The sequence below is a fragment of the Microcaecilia unicolor genome, chromosome 4 (genome assembly GCF_901765095.1).
Source record: "Microcaecilia unicolor chromosome 4, aMicUni1.1, whole genome shotgun sequence".
Lineage (NCBI taxonomy): Eukaryota > Metazoa > Chordata > Amphibia > Gymnophiona > Siphonopidae > Microcaecilia > Microcaecilia unicolor.
Genome location: NC_044034.1, coordinates 324,524,610 through 324,536,820, shown reverse-complemented (window position 1 = coordinate 324,536,820; position 12,211 = coordinate 324,524,610). Strand labels below are relative to the sequence as shown.

The following is a 12,211-nucleotide window of genomic DNA, read 5'->3' as shown; positions in this document are numbered from 1 at the left end:
GAGAAACCATCAATAGTTTTTTTTGCTTTGAAAATTAGCACAAGCAAAATGGCATGCTCAGTGGCTTAGTTAGTAAGTACTGTGCAAAATCATGCAGAAGATCCCTGGTTCCATCGTCAGGTTGGGTCTTCTACTGTCTGGCTTGGCTGGGGCTGGAAATGCTGCAGAAAAAAAGTCTATTTGCATAGAATGGATGTGAAGCATACAAATAGATCTCAGGAATATTCATTGTAGAAATCCTAGAAATAGGGCCGGGGTTTGGTCCTCAAAGCTGAGTTTACTCACACCTGTCCTCTTGTCTTTTCAGCATAAAATCTAATTCACCAACCATAATGAAAACAACATATCCTGAAATGATTAGTTGAATGTTATTCCTACTCATCTTTCCTAAGATAATGTTTATCTATATCAAGGATTACACACAGAAGCTGCAGCAGACATTCCTGCTGAAATTGAGGCCCAGCTTCTGAGGAGTTAACTACCAGTTTTACAAAAACTAGCCCCCATTCAACTTCCTTTTACATTGGACTCGAAATCAGCTCTTGGAATGCTGTTTTTGTTGGATGCATTGGATATCCATCTAGAGGATGAGGTCACTTTAAACGTATCATAAAATATTTCAGAATATCAATCTGTAGTCCAAGTCCTTGATCATCTTCAGAAGCAGTCTGGAAGGGATAAGATTCTAGGCTATGGATTTCAGAAGAAAAGATAACCTCATTTTTAATGTATTTGCCTAGCACTAACAGAAATGTAGTTGTAAAGCTTGGAGAGTGGGAGGGAGGCTCAACTGAGAACAGAGCTGGGAACGTTGTATACCCATGCTGTTATGTCTCCATTCACATTAGTGAGCTGGTTGACTCCCAACCACATGCCCATTTCATCATTTTTAAACCTGTATTGGGACAAGGACTCTGGAAACATGTGAATTAACTTCTATGTGTACGCACAAACTATTCCATAAATAATAGCTGGTCTTCTTACTCTTAGATACCAGTGGATCTGCTCCAATAATTGCAGACATGTTTTATAGATACTGTAACAGAAGTCTGTGGGGCAGGCATCTATTAGATACTAGAGCTGAGAATTCCAGGGCACTGCTGGGGCCACCGGCTAAAGACCTCAAGGGCAGACCTCAGCTGCCTGCTCTGTGGTAGACAACTAGCTGTTACAATGTCTACATTTAATTCAGTCAAGGAAGATGTAGTGAACAAGCAAGCTATTGTTGTTGGATATCCTTTGCTAATTTGGTGTTCTTTGTCCTTGGATACTGTATGATCCATGCCAGGAAATTTTTCCTCTGTCCATACGTGGGTAAATAATCTCTGTTTATACATCCATTCATTCCTAGACAGTCTCTTTCCCATCTTTCTCAGAGCAAATAATAACAGGCAGTTGGCCAGCTAGCATCATGCGAGCAGCGTGGGATCTGAAGTACTCAATGAAACTGGGAAGAAAAGTCTCCACCACGGACTCCACTGAGAGTCCAGTGTTGGCCACATCAGGGAATAGCGAGCTTCTTGTTTCTCGGCCTGTGTGAATATCTGAAAAAGTTACAGGAGAATCAGGGTGAGGAGTTTCTCAGACTGGTCAGGAAATTATTGTGCACTATTGCAGAACAATGGGGAACTTTTCTGTGCAAGACAAGCTTATCTTTCAGTTTATATGTTACTTTTAGCATTGGAGGTATGAAAAGAGACAATGGTCGTATACATTCAGCTATTACATAGTCACTTCTGTTTCTGTAAATATGTCAGAAGAACGCTTATTGATTATACAACTAATTCCAGTCCTTGGCAGATGCATTGTAAGAGCACTCAACACTGATCAAGTCGCTGTTAGTACCGCTGAATATCACCACAAATCTTTAAACTCAAAGCAGGCTGTTTTATGGAGCTGGCACTTATATGGCTAACTGCCGATATTCAGCACTTAACTGCCTAAGTTTAGTGGTTAAACTGGACCGCATAAAAGTCAGTCCAATATGTGGTGTTGCTTAGGTAGTTAAGGGGCCCTTTTACAAAGCGTTGGTAAGCCCAACGTGGGCTTACCACATGCTAACTTGAACTACCACCAGCCCAATGTGGCTGCCGTGGTAGTTCAGGCTCTAGTGCGTGCCATTTCTGGCATGCCAGAAAAAAACATTTTTTATAGCATGGCGCTGACCCGCAGTAATTGGGCATCACCACATGCTGCCCGGTGGTGGTAAGTGCTCCCTGTTGCATGGCCATAGCCATTTCTTGGGGGGGGGGGGGGGGGGGGCTTTTTACCCACTGTAGTAAAAAGGGCCCTGACACGTGGGAAAAATGGCCTCCGCTGCTATCGCAGAGCCCTTTTTCCCGCAGCTTAGTAAAAGGACCCCTAAGTGCTGAATATTACACTTAACTGCATAAGAGATAGCCGGCTGCATAAACCCGAATATTCAATGCCAGGGCCTGGATATGACCTAATGTTGAATATCTGAGAATAATGCTGCCTGGTTAATATGTGAGGAGAACGTGAGTGAGGAGACAAGCATGACTCCTAATACTTTGGTTTCTGACTCTACTGCAAAGCTTTGACCATTGGACAATGTTATTGAAGCTGGGACCACAGTTCCCTGATTCCAGAACCATAGAATCTTGGTTTTCCACTCATTCAGTTTTAGTTTGTTGGTCAGGGCCCAAGTACTGAAAGCATTCCTGCAGGCCATTACTGACTGAGTTGGGTCTTTATTTGTGGAGGTCACTGGTGGGAGAAGTAGGATGTCATCAGCATATAAGTACATAAGTAATGCCACACTGGGAAAAGATCAAGGGTCCATCGAGCCCAGCATCCTGTCCCCGACAGCGGCCAATCCAGGCCAAGGGCACCTGGCAAGCTTCCCAAACATACAAACATTCTATACATGTTATTCCTGGAATTGTGGATTTTTCCCAAGTCCATCTAGTAGTGGCTTATGGACTTGTCCTTTAGGAAACCGTGTAACCCCTTTTAAAACTCTGCCAAGCTAACCGCCTTCACCACGTTCTCCGGCAACGAATTCCAGAGTTTAATTATGCGTTGGGCGAATAAAAATTTCCTCCAATTTGTTTTAAATTTGCTACACTGTAGTTTCATCGCATGCCCCCTAGTCCTAGTATTTTTGGAAAGCGTGAACAGACGCTTCACATCCACCTGTTCCACTCCACTCTATTTTATATACCTCTATCATGTCTCCCCTCAGCCGTCTCTTTTCCAAACTGAAAAGCCCTAGCCTCCTTAGTCTTTCTTCATAGGGAATTCGTCCTATCCCCGCTATCATTTTAGTCACCCTTCGCTGCACCTTTTCCAATTCTACTATATCTTTCTTGAGATGCGGTGACCAGAATTGAACACAATACTCAAGGTGCGGTCGCACCATGGAGTGATACAATGGCATTATAACATCCTCACACCTGTTTTCCATACCTTTCCTAATAATACCCAACATTCTATTCGCTTTCCTAGCCGCAACAGCACACTGAGCAGAAGGTTTCAGTGTATTATCAATGACGACACCCAGATCCCTTTCTTGGTCCGTAACTCCTAACGTGGAATCTTGCATGATAGTAGAATCTGATTGAGTCTCAGATGTATTATGCTGAGAGATGACAAAGTAATTGAACAGAATCAGCGAGAGCGGGGAACCTTGAGGAACTCCAGTTAGGCGACCAGTAGTCTTAGAGTTGATTAATTTGTTGAACAGAATACCTTCGGTCTGAGAGGAATTTATTGAATCATTTGAGAACAGTACCAGTTATTCCTAACTGATCCAGGAGTTCAAAAGCAGTGTGTGATCCACCGCATTGAATGCCACAGAGATATCAAATTGGAGAGGTATTACTTGGTCCCCTTTACATAGATGTTGTTTGACATATGTAGTTAGGACTAGCAGCAAGTTTTCTGTGCTGTGTACAGGTCTGAAGCCAAATTGTGAACAATGTAGAATATTAAATCTATCCAAGCATAAGGAGAATTATTTGCTGATGTACGTTTCTAGCACTTTTGTGAAAAGACACATACTAGCCACTGGACGGTAGTTTGCTGCTGATAATACGTCAAGACCAGAACCCTTCAACAACGGAGTGAGAACAATTTTGCCCATATCTGAAGGAAGAGAGCCAGATTTTAACAGTCCATTGAGACCGTCTTGTAACCAATGAATTGCCTCAGCCAAGATGGATGGGAGCAAGGATTTTAGGCAATGGTCCAGGGAGCAGTGTGCTTGTGAGCATTTCCCTAGTAGCGATCTGATGTCTTCAAATGTCAGTGGTTGAAAGAATTCTCAATACTGGTCAACCTTAAAATCTTGGATTGGGGACTCCCTGGTAATTGAAGTTGAGTCATGGCTTAGACTGTTTTCCTTGATTGGGATGGCTTTAGATAGCTCGGTCCTGATTTAAATGATCTTATTTGCGAAATGATTAGCTAGTTCTTGTGCAGATTGCCATGCTTGATGCGTAAAATCACCAGAATTAGTGGAGATTAGGCTTTTAACTAATGAGAATAGTGTTTTATTGTTAAGAACTTTTTGGCCTATTAGACTGTTGCAGTACTGTCATTTGGTATCAGTAGCCTTCTTTTCATAGCACCGGAAGGCAGACTTCCATTTGAGTTTGTTAGATATGCCTTTGTTCTTTCTTCATTGTTTTTCAAGTTGTCGATATTCCCATTTCAGTTTGGCTTGTTCTTCTGTAAACCATGGATAGAGTCTGGTTCTCTTGACCTTTTTAGTAGCAAGTGGAGCAATTTTGTCCAGCACTTCCATCATCTTAGTGTCCCAGATGGATTTAATCGAGTCTTGTGTAGGAGTACAGGGGCTAAAGGAGTCACTCAGCTCAGACCAGAAGATGGCCTCATTGATTTTACCTCTAGTGGGTATGAGATTGAACGGTTTGTGATTGTTTAAGTTCGACATACAGAGATCAATAGTAAAATTGAGTTGGAAGTGATCTGACTATGGTACCAGCTTCCAATCAAATGAGCTGATCAATCCAGTAGCATAGGAGGACATGAAGTCTAACATGTGGCCTTGTTCGTGAGTAGCACCCTTTGAAGAAATCCCAGGAGGATGATCTTGGAGAATTGGGACATGGCAGAAGAAGTGATCTCAAAGAGTGACAGTTCAGCTTTGGACCAAGTCCCAGGTGGATGGTAAAATAAGGAGTAGGGCGATTGGATGTGCCTCCTTTGAATCATCACAGAGTTTGTATAGCATGTATTCTAGTTCAGGGAAGACTCCTGAGCTAACTAAACAAACATGAAAGAAACTCTTAAAAATGAGTGCAAGTCTGCCACCTTTTTTACCCTGTCTTGGAGAATGTTTCACTTATTTTAGCAAAGGCTTGGGCACTGTAAGCAGAGAAGAGGTAAAGGGGAACATTTGCTTTGCATTTAGAGAAATTAGATTTTGTTCTAATTTAGATTTCAGCAGTAGAGGAGCACTTTGGATGTTGGAGTGGGTGGTAGATAAAAGCACTGCCCCCTGAATTCCAGGAAACGGCTTAACCTGAAAGAGTAACATTTCAGAACTATTCTGTTTGCTCCGGTACCATTTCCTCTTCTCTTTAGCAGCTGAATTGTCAGATTGGGGAAAATAAATGTTTTATTATTGAGGTTTGCACTCACTGACATCATTGGTGGAGTGGAAACATTAAAAAAAAAAGAATTCCTCTCATTCAAAGTTTAAGTTGTTCACCTTTTTTTTTTTTTTTTTTTAGCTTTTAGTGAAACAAAAGTTCTTTTATGCCACTTTCTTTTTCAAAACTTGGAAATGCTTTATGTTCTTCATTTTCTGTTATTTTTCTTCTTTTGAGTGAAGAATCTGGAACTGGTTCCTTTCAGCATTTAAAGCCACCCACATTTGCTGCAGCCAGCCATACATAGAAATTATGGTTCAATAGATTTTGATTACAAATCTTGAAGACAGTGGCTTTTCCTTCACTGCTGATCTTTGTCTCATTCTCCTGAGATTGTTTGTATTACATATTCTTCCACAGACAAAATGTACTTGACAAATACTCTTGGCTTTTTCAAGTATGGGTGGGAAGAGCCTGGATGTGGCTCATGCCTTTTCAGTTCTAGTTCAGTGTGAGTACATTTTGGTACAGGAGGCATTTTCCTGTTCCTGGAGGTCTTACAATCTGAGGGGTCCTTTCACTAAGTTGCGATGAACACTAATGTGTGCTTACCATAGCAAAATATGCCTGGGAAAATTAACACGTGGCCATTAATGCTGCAAATAGAAAAAACGGCCATTTTACCCCTTGCGGAAAAAATGTCCTTAGTGCACAGGAATGACACGCATAAGGATGCCCTAAGGCCTCTTTTTACCACAGTTTGCTTAAAAAAAAGCCCCTAAGTTTCTAACTGAGGTATGGAACGTTAAGTGATTTGCCCTAATCAAAAGGTGCTGCAGCAGAGCTTGAACCCTGGCTGCTCTGGTTTTTTTGTCATGATGAGCCAGCCATTAGACTACTTCTAACACCACCCTCCTGCTCCTGGAATCCTCTCACTCTCCTTCGTCACTCCCCACATCTTTGGACCCTACCCAGGTAGAGGCTGACGGAAACTGCTTTTTTTTTTTCTCTCTCTCTCTTCAGTTTTGGCCAAAACTGAAACTTATTGCCTGGTACTGGCCGAAGTCAAAACTGAAACAAAAACTTAAAGATTGTTGTGTGAATGTAATCCAATGAGGCCCATTGGGGATTGTCAGAGTTTGCAGACAGCAGCCCTCTGCTAAACCCACAAGGGATTACTACTAAGGAACTACAAGCACAGGCTGACAACTGGGAGAGCCTTGTTTGATTACTGCATTAAAGAAGATTTGGGTTCAAGAGTTCTGAGTCTTTTCATAGTGATGTTCTATGCTCTGGTTTAAGCTGCATGCCAATCATACCATGTGAAAGGGCAGAACAGACTTCTCAACAAGTCTGGCATGTTTAGGTTCCCAAGTCATTACAGATGTAGTTAAATCAATTCTGAGATAGGAACCTAGAGAGAATGTGTGAAAAAATAAAATCATGATTACCAGCTTTTTATGCTTTCCCAAACTGTGCACAAGTAACAGCAGAAAGTAGCATTGAGATGTTTCCTGTTTTGTATTGTTATAAAACTGATTAAGGACAATTATGAATATAGATTACTACTAAAATAAGGTAAAGGAGTCCAGACACTGGTCTACACTGCAGACATTCCACCAGCCTGATGCACATTCAAGAATAAAAAAGCCTATTAATGTTACTGAATGCAAGGACTATATGCTCTGAAAAATTACAATCAAGAGCAATGCATTTCCCAAATTATTTTCTAATATATAAACTTCATTTCATTGTAATATCATTTCCTTACTAACAGGGGCATAGCCAGACTTCGGAGGGAGGAGAGTCCACCCCACAACCACCAGGAAAGAAGGGTGCTGAATTTTATTTTATATTTTCACAAAAGCAGTAGTTGGAAAACTGTGTTACATTTGACTGAGTGTTCATGTTTAGCTCCACTAATGTTTTTCTCCTTTCTTTCTGGTCTTTGCTGAAGTCAAGGTTTCCCTCACTTTCAGCCCGTCTGCCTCTCTTCAGCTGCGAGAAAAACAATATTTACAAATAAAACACTTCCAACAGTTCAAGTTCTGTGATTAATATTCTCTTGTTTATTGGTACAATAGACTGGGACTTGTTTATACTGTAGCCAAGAAAAATGAAAAGGGAACATCCTGCTGTTCTGAAGGCTGGCGGCTAGTTTGGTGGGGGGGGGGGGGGGGAGAGGGAAAGATTTATTCTAGTATCTGAAGGGAAGGTGGAGAAAGGGATGTCAGATTCATCCCCATTAAGAACTCCCTTGTCTTTGCTCCAGCAAGAATGCTGAGAGATGGATGCTTGTTTTACAACTAAAGGGATAAGAGAAGCAATGGTTCCCGTCCATTGCTTAGCCTTTGTCTAAGAAGTAGTTTGCCTATAAAATCAAATATGAAAAATTTGATAAACTGGTATGTACACTACGGATGGGCAGCCAGAAAAGTTTTGCTTGGTATCATTTCTTGTGTTGCTTTCAGGAATGTTCCTTTTTTGTTTGGCTTTTTTTTTTTTTTAATTTTTGGCATGGGAGCAAAGTCATTGAGTGGGCACTCTTTTGAAAGAAGACACTCTGAGCTAGATTCTATATATGGCACCTAAAAATCAGCACTGAAAAATCTGTGTGTAAAACAGTATTCTATAAGCCACGCGTAAAGTCCTATGTGGTTTATAGAACACACTCTTTAAGTGGAGAGTCACGTGTAAATGTAGGCATGGCCATTTGCACCAATGAAAATGTGGTGCAAATGCCTGCACCTAAATTTACACGTGTCGCACAATTATTCTGTAATTACACGGGTAACTCAATGCCACACTCCCGTTCTGCCCCAAAACACCTATGACCCTCCAATTTCCTTGCCCCCTTTTTTGCAAAAATGTCTAAATTGCTATTTTTGAAACTCATTTTTAAAATGTTTTTCTATGCAGTTCGTCTAAATCTCAAGGGAGTGTGTTGGAGGTGAGTTTTGGGTGGGACTAAGGCAGGCTTATGATTTGGATTTTTTTTCCTGCAATAATGGAACATTGTAAAAATGTACAGGATAAAAAATAGGACATTTTTGGATAGACCTGTTTTAATAATGACTAAGTGCCAAAAACGTATCCCAACTGACCAGATAACCAATGGAGGGATAAAGGCATACCCCCCCTAATCCCTCAGTGGTCACTGACCCCCTCCCACCACCCTAAGAGGTAATAGTGAGAGTACATACAGGCTCTATGACAGCTGCAGATATAATGGCCATTCCTCTTACAGCATCAAGCAGGTCCCTGGAGTAGCCTAGTAGCCAGTGCAGTGGACTGTATAGAAGGGGACCCAGGCCCATATCCCACTCTAACTGGTACACTTATGGTGGAAAGTGTGAGTGCTCCCCAAACCACATAATACCTGCTGCCTGTAGAGGTGTACAGTTGGGTACAGTTCATTTTTTGCTATTCCGGGAGGGCTCACCATACAATATGGGAGAGGGGGTTATGATGTGATGTGTACCTGGGTCCTTTTATGTGAAGTCCACTAAAGTGCCCTCTAGGCTGCCCCACAGATCTGCTGGGATGTCTTGGAGTCATTGTTTTCTTATCTGGTCTTTTGGTCTGATCTTTAGAAACCCTTGAGAGAGAACTGTGACCCTCTGATCCTTTCCAAGGGCTAAGACTGATGGATTCCTGGTTTGCCCCTATTACATCATGGATTTGTAATGCTGATTTTTTTAAAAGGGAAAATCAGTGGTAAAATAAGAACTATTACCAGGGCTAGTGCAAGGCTATTAAGCACCTTAGGCATAACTTCAGCATTGCACTCCCCAGTTAATGATCAGGACCCTAAGTTTTTCCCCTTCAAAATTTGATAACTAATCTTAACAATCGTCATCACCACACCTAGAATGGTCCTGATAAAAATGCATAATTAAACATACTCTAAAAAATATATATAGAGAGATTTCAATGTAGGATTTAGCAACGTCTTTTCAGTGATAGTCGAAGGTGAGTTAGATTCAGCTGAATGTGGTTTTGCGGCTCTCACTGGTGAAATAATTGTGTGTTAGAATTTTATCCCATAAGAATACTGGTGTGACCCCTGAGGCAGGCCACTCCATCCACCGAAACATGGCCTGTGTCAGGTCCTTGTCCTGGTGCTTTGAATAAAAGGATTTTCAAGCAACATCTCCTGTGTTGGCGCGTCATTTGGTCAACTTCTACTTCACCCTGTTTTGGCTTTCTCTGTAGAGGTTTGCTTCCTGTTGCTGTACTTCCTTCTGGCTGGGGATCCCGCAGGACAGGTTTGGGAGCCACTGCTCTAAGAAAAGCTAGACTACAAGTCAATGGATGAAATGTAAACGTAATGAGGGCAAGTTCCAAAAGCTGTTTACCTGGGTAAATAAGCTATTTGAAAAACACTCACCCTCTGTTCGGGTAAAAGTTTGTGTTGGTGGTTCCTGGAGTTTATGTGCCTGTTAGGACCTATTGTTTTACTTTAAATGCAGCTGCTCTTTGCTGTTCCCAGAAGCTGATGCCCTAGGTAACTGTTTTGGTTGTATAGTTGTGCCAGCCATAGTTGTAACCCCATGTATACTGAGACAAAATCAGACCAGGAAGAGCCTGTTCACTTCACTTAGGGCAATGATTCCCAAACTTGCCCTGGGGGAAATCCCAGCCAGTCAGGATTTCAGGATATCCACAATGAATATTTATGAGATTGGCTTATATACACTGCCTCCTTGCTATGCAAATCTATCTCATGCATATTCATTGTGCATATCCTGAAAACCTTACTGGCTGGGGTTCCCCTAGTACAGATTTGGGAATCACCGGCGTAGGGTGAGGTGTTAAGCCAAATGGTGTAAAAGTTTAGATATTGCTGTGACTGGTTTTGATTTGGTAGTGCCAATGTTTTGGATGGCTTCTTTGGGGACCTGATTACTCTCGCAGAGGAAACAGTACTAAGGGATCCTTTTACTAAGCCACAGTAGAGATTTTTGTGTGGCAAATACGACAAAGCCCATAGGAATTGAATGGGCTTGCATTTGCAGCACCAGGAATCACTATCACAGTTTAGTAAAAGGAGCCTTAAGTTTCTTCCTGAGGCTCTCTGCCAATGAAAATGAAGTCCTCTGTCATTCTTGCTGCATTTGACACTCTAAGAGTCGTATTGACATTGGCCTGGAGTCAATTTAGTCCACAGAAGAGTACATGCTGGTAAATTCTTCAGGCATCAATAGTGCTGAATGTGAATAAGAAAAGATATTGTGCATTAACTTTGTGCTGGGATCAAGAAGGGCAGGAATAGGTCTCCGCTGGAAAGCTCAGCAGTGACTGCCATGAAACCCAAATAAGCTTTGACAAACTGAGGTGGCCCAAACTTTCAAAGAGTAACAAACCTGACCTGGGTCCTGGAACAGCCAAAATAAACTTCACAGGAATTCATTTGCAAGTTTTTAGCATAACACAACCTTTCATAATAAAAAAAGAAAATAATTACTTTGTACAAAATGTGGGTGAAGTCAAGAGTTTTCTGCAGACTTCATAACAATGCATAGCTTAACCTTTGTAAATGGAGTGTGGACTGTCTTTCCAGGCTCTGTGGTAAACTGAATAATTCACCTTTCTTTTATGTAGGGTTGCCAGCTGGATCCAGTCCCGGGTTTAGCCGATTGCATGCAGAGAATTGTAGGTCTGGTTTCCTCATTGGATTCCCTTAGACAGTGGTTCCCCAAGTTTGCCCTGGGGGCTCCTCAGCCAGTCATCAGGACATCCGCAATGAATATTCATCAGAGAGATTGGCATGCAGTGGAGGCAGTGCATACATATCTCCCTCATGAATATTTGTTGTGAATATCCTGAAAACCTGATCGGCTGGGAGAGCTGAGTGTTGAGGAAATTGGGTACAGTGGTTTTGCGACTCATGCTGGTGAAATAATTGTGTGTCAGAACTTTATCCAGTAAGAATACTGGTGTGACTCCTGAGGCAGACCGCTCCATCTGCCGAAACACGGCCCATGTGAGGTCCTTGTCCTGATGCTTTGACTAAAAGGATTTTCAAGCAACATCTCCTGAGTTGGCTCGTCATTTGGTTGACCTCTACTTCACCTTATTTTGGCATTCTCCGTAGAGGTTCTCTTCCTGTTTCTGTACTTCCTTCTGGCTGGGGAGGCCCCAGGACAGGTTTGGGAACCACTGCTCTAAGAAAAGCTAGACTACAAGTCAGTGGATGAAATGAGGTAAACCCAAGACTTGATCAACATGTTGGTTGACTCTGGATCCAGTTTGCACCTTTACTTCTACAGTCCCGGACTCTGGTGGTAAGTCAGAGTCACAAGAGACTTATAGTACTGCCAAGTTACCTGGTTCCAGGAGTGAGACTTTATGGCTACTCCTGGTTTTGAACTTATATCCCAAAGCAGTGTGGGACTTGTAGTCCCTGAATCTTTAACTCATTGTTACAGGTCCCATAATGTACCAGGAAAGAGTTGTCAGAAATCCAGAACTGGTCTAAAATCTCTCTCCTGGAACTGGATAACATGGCAGCTCTGACTTAAGTTTGGAGGCAGGCTGTTGAGCAGAGTATACCGGACCAAAGCTGCCAAATTACCCATTCCAGGAGGGAGACTTTTTGACCAGTCTTGGATTTCTACCAACCTCTTCAT

General features: G+C 42.0%; 1 protein-coding gene across 1 annotated transcript in view; it reads left to right on the top strand.

The window, feature by feature from the left end:
* ADGRA2 (adhesion G protein-coupled receptor A2) overlaps positions 1-12,211 on the top strand; it is a 312,169-nt gene that overhangs the window by 196,575 nt on the left and 103,383 nt on the right. The window lies entirely within an intron of this gene.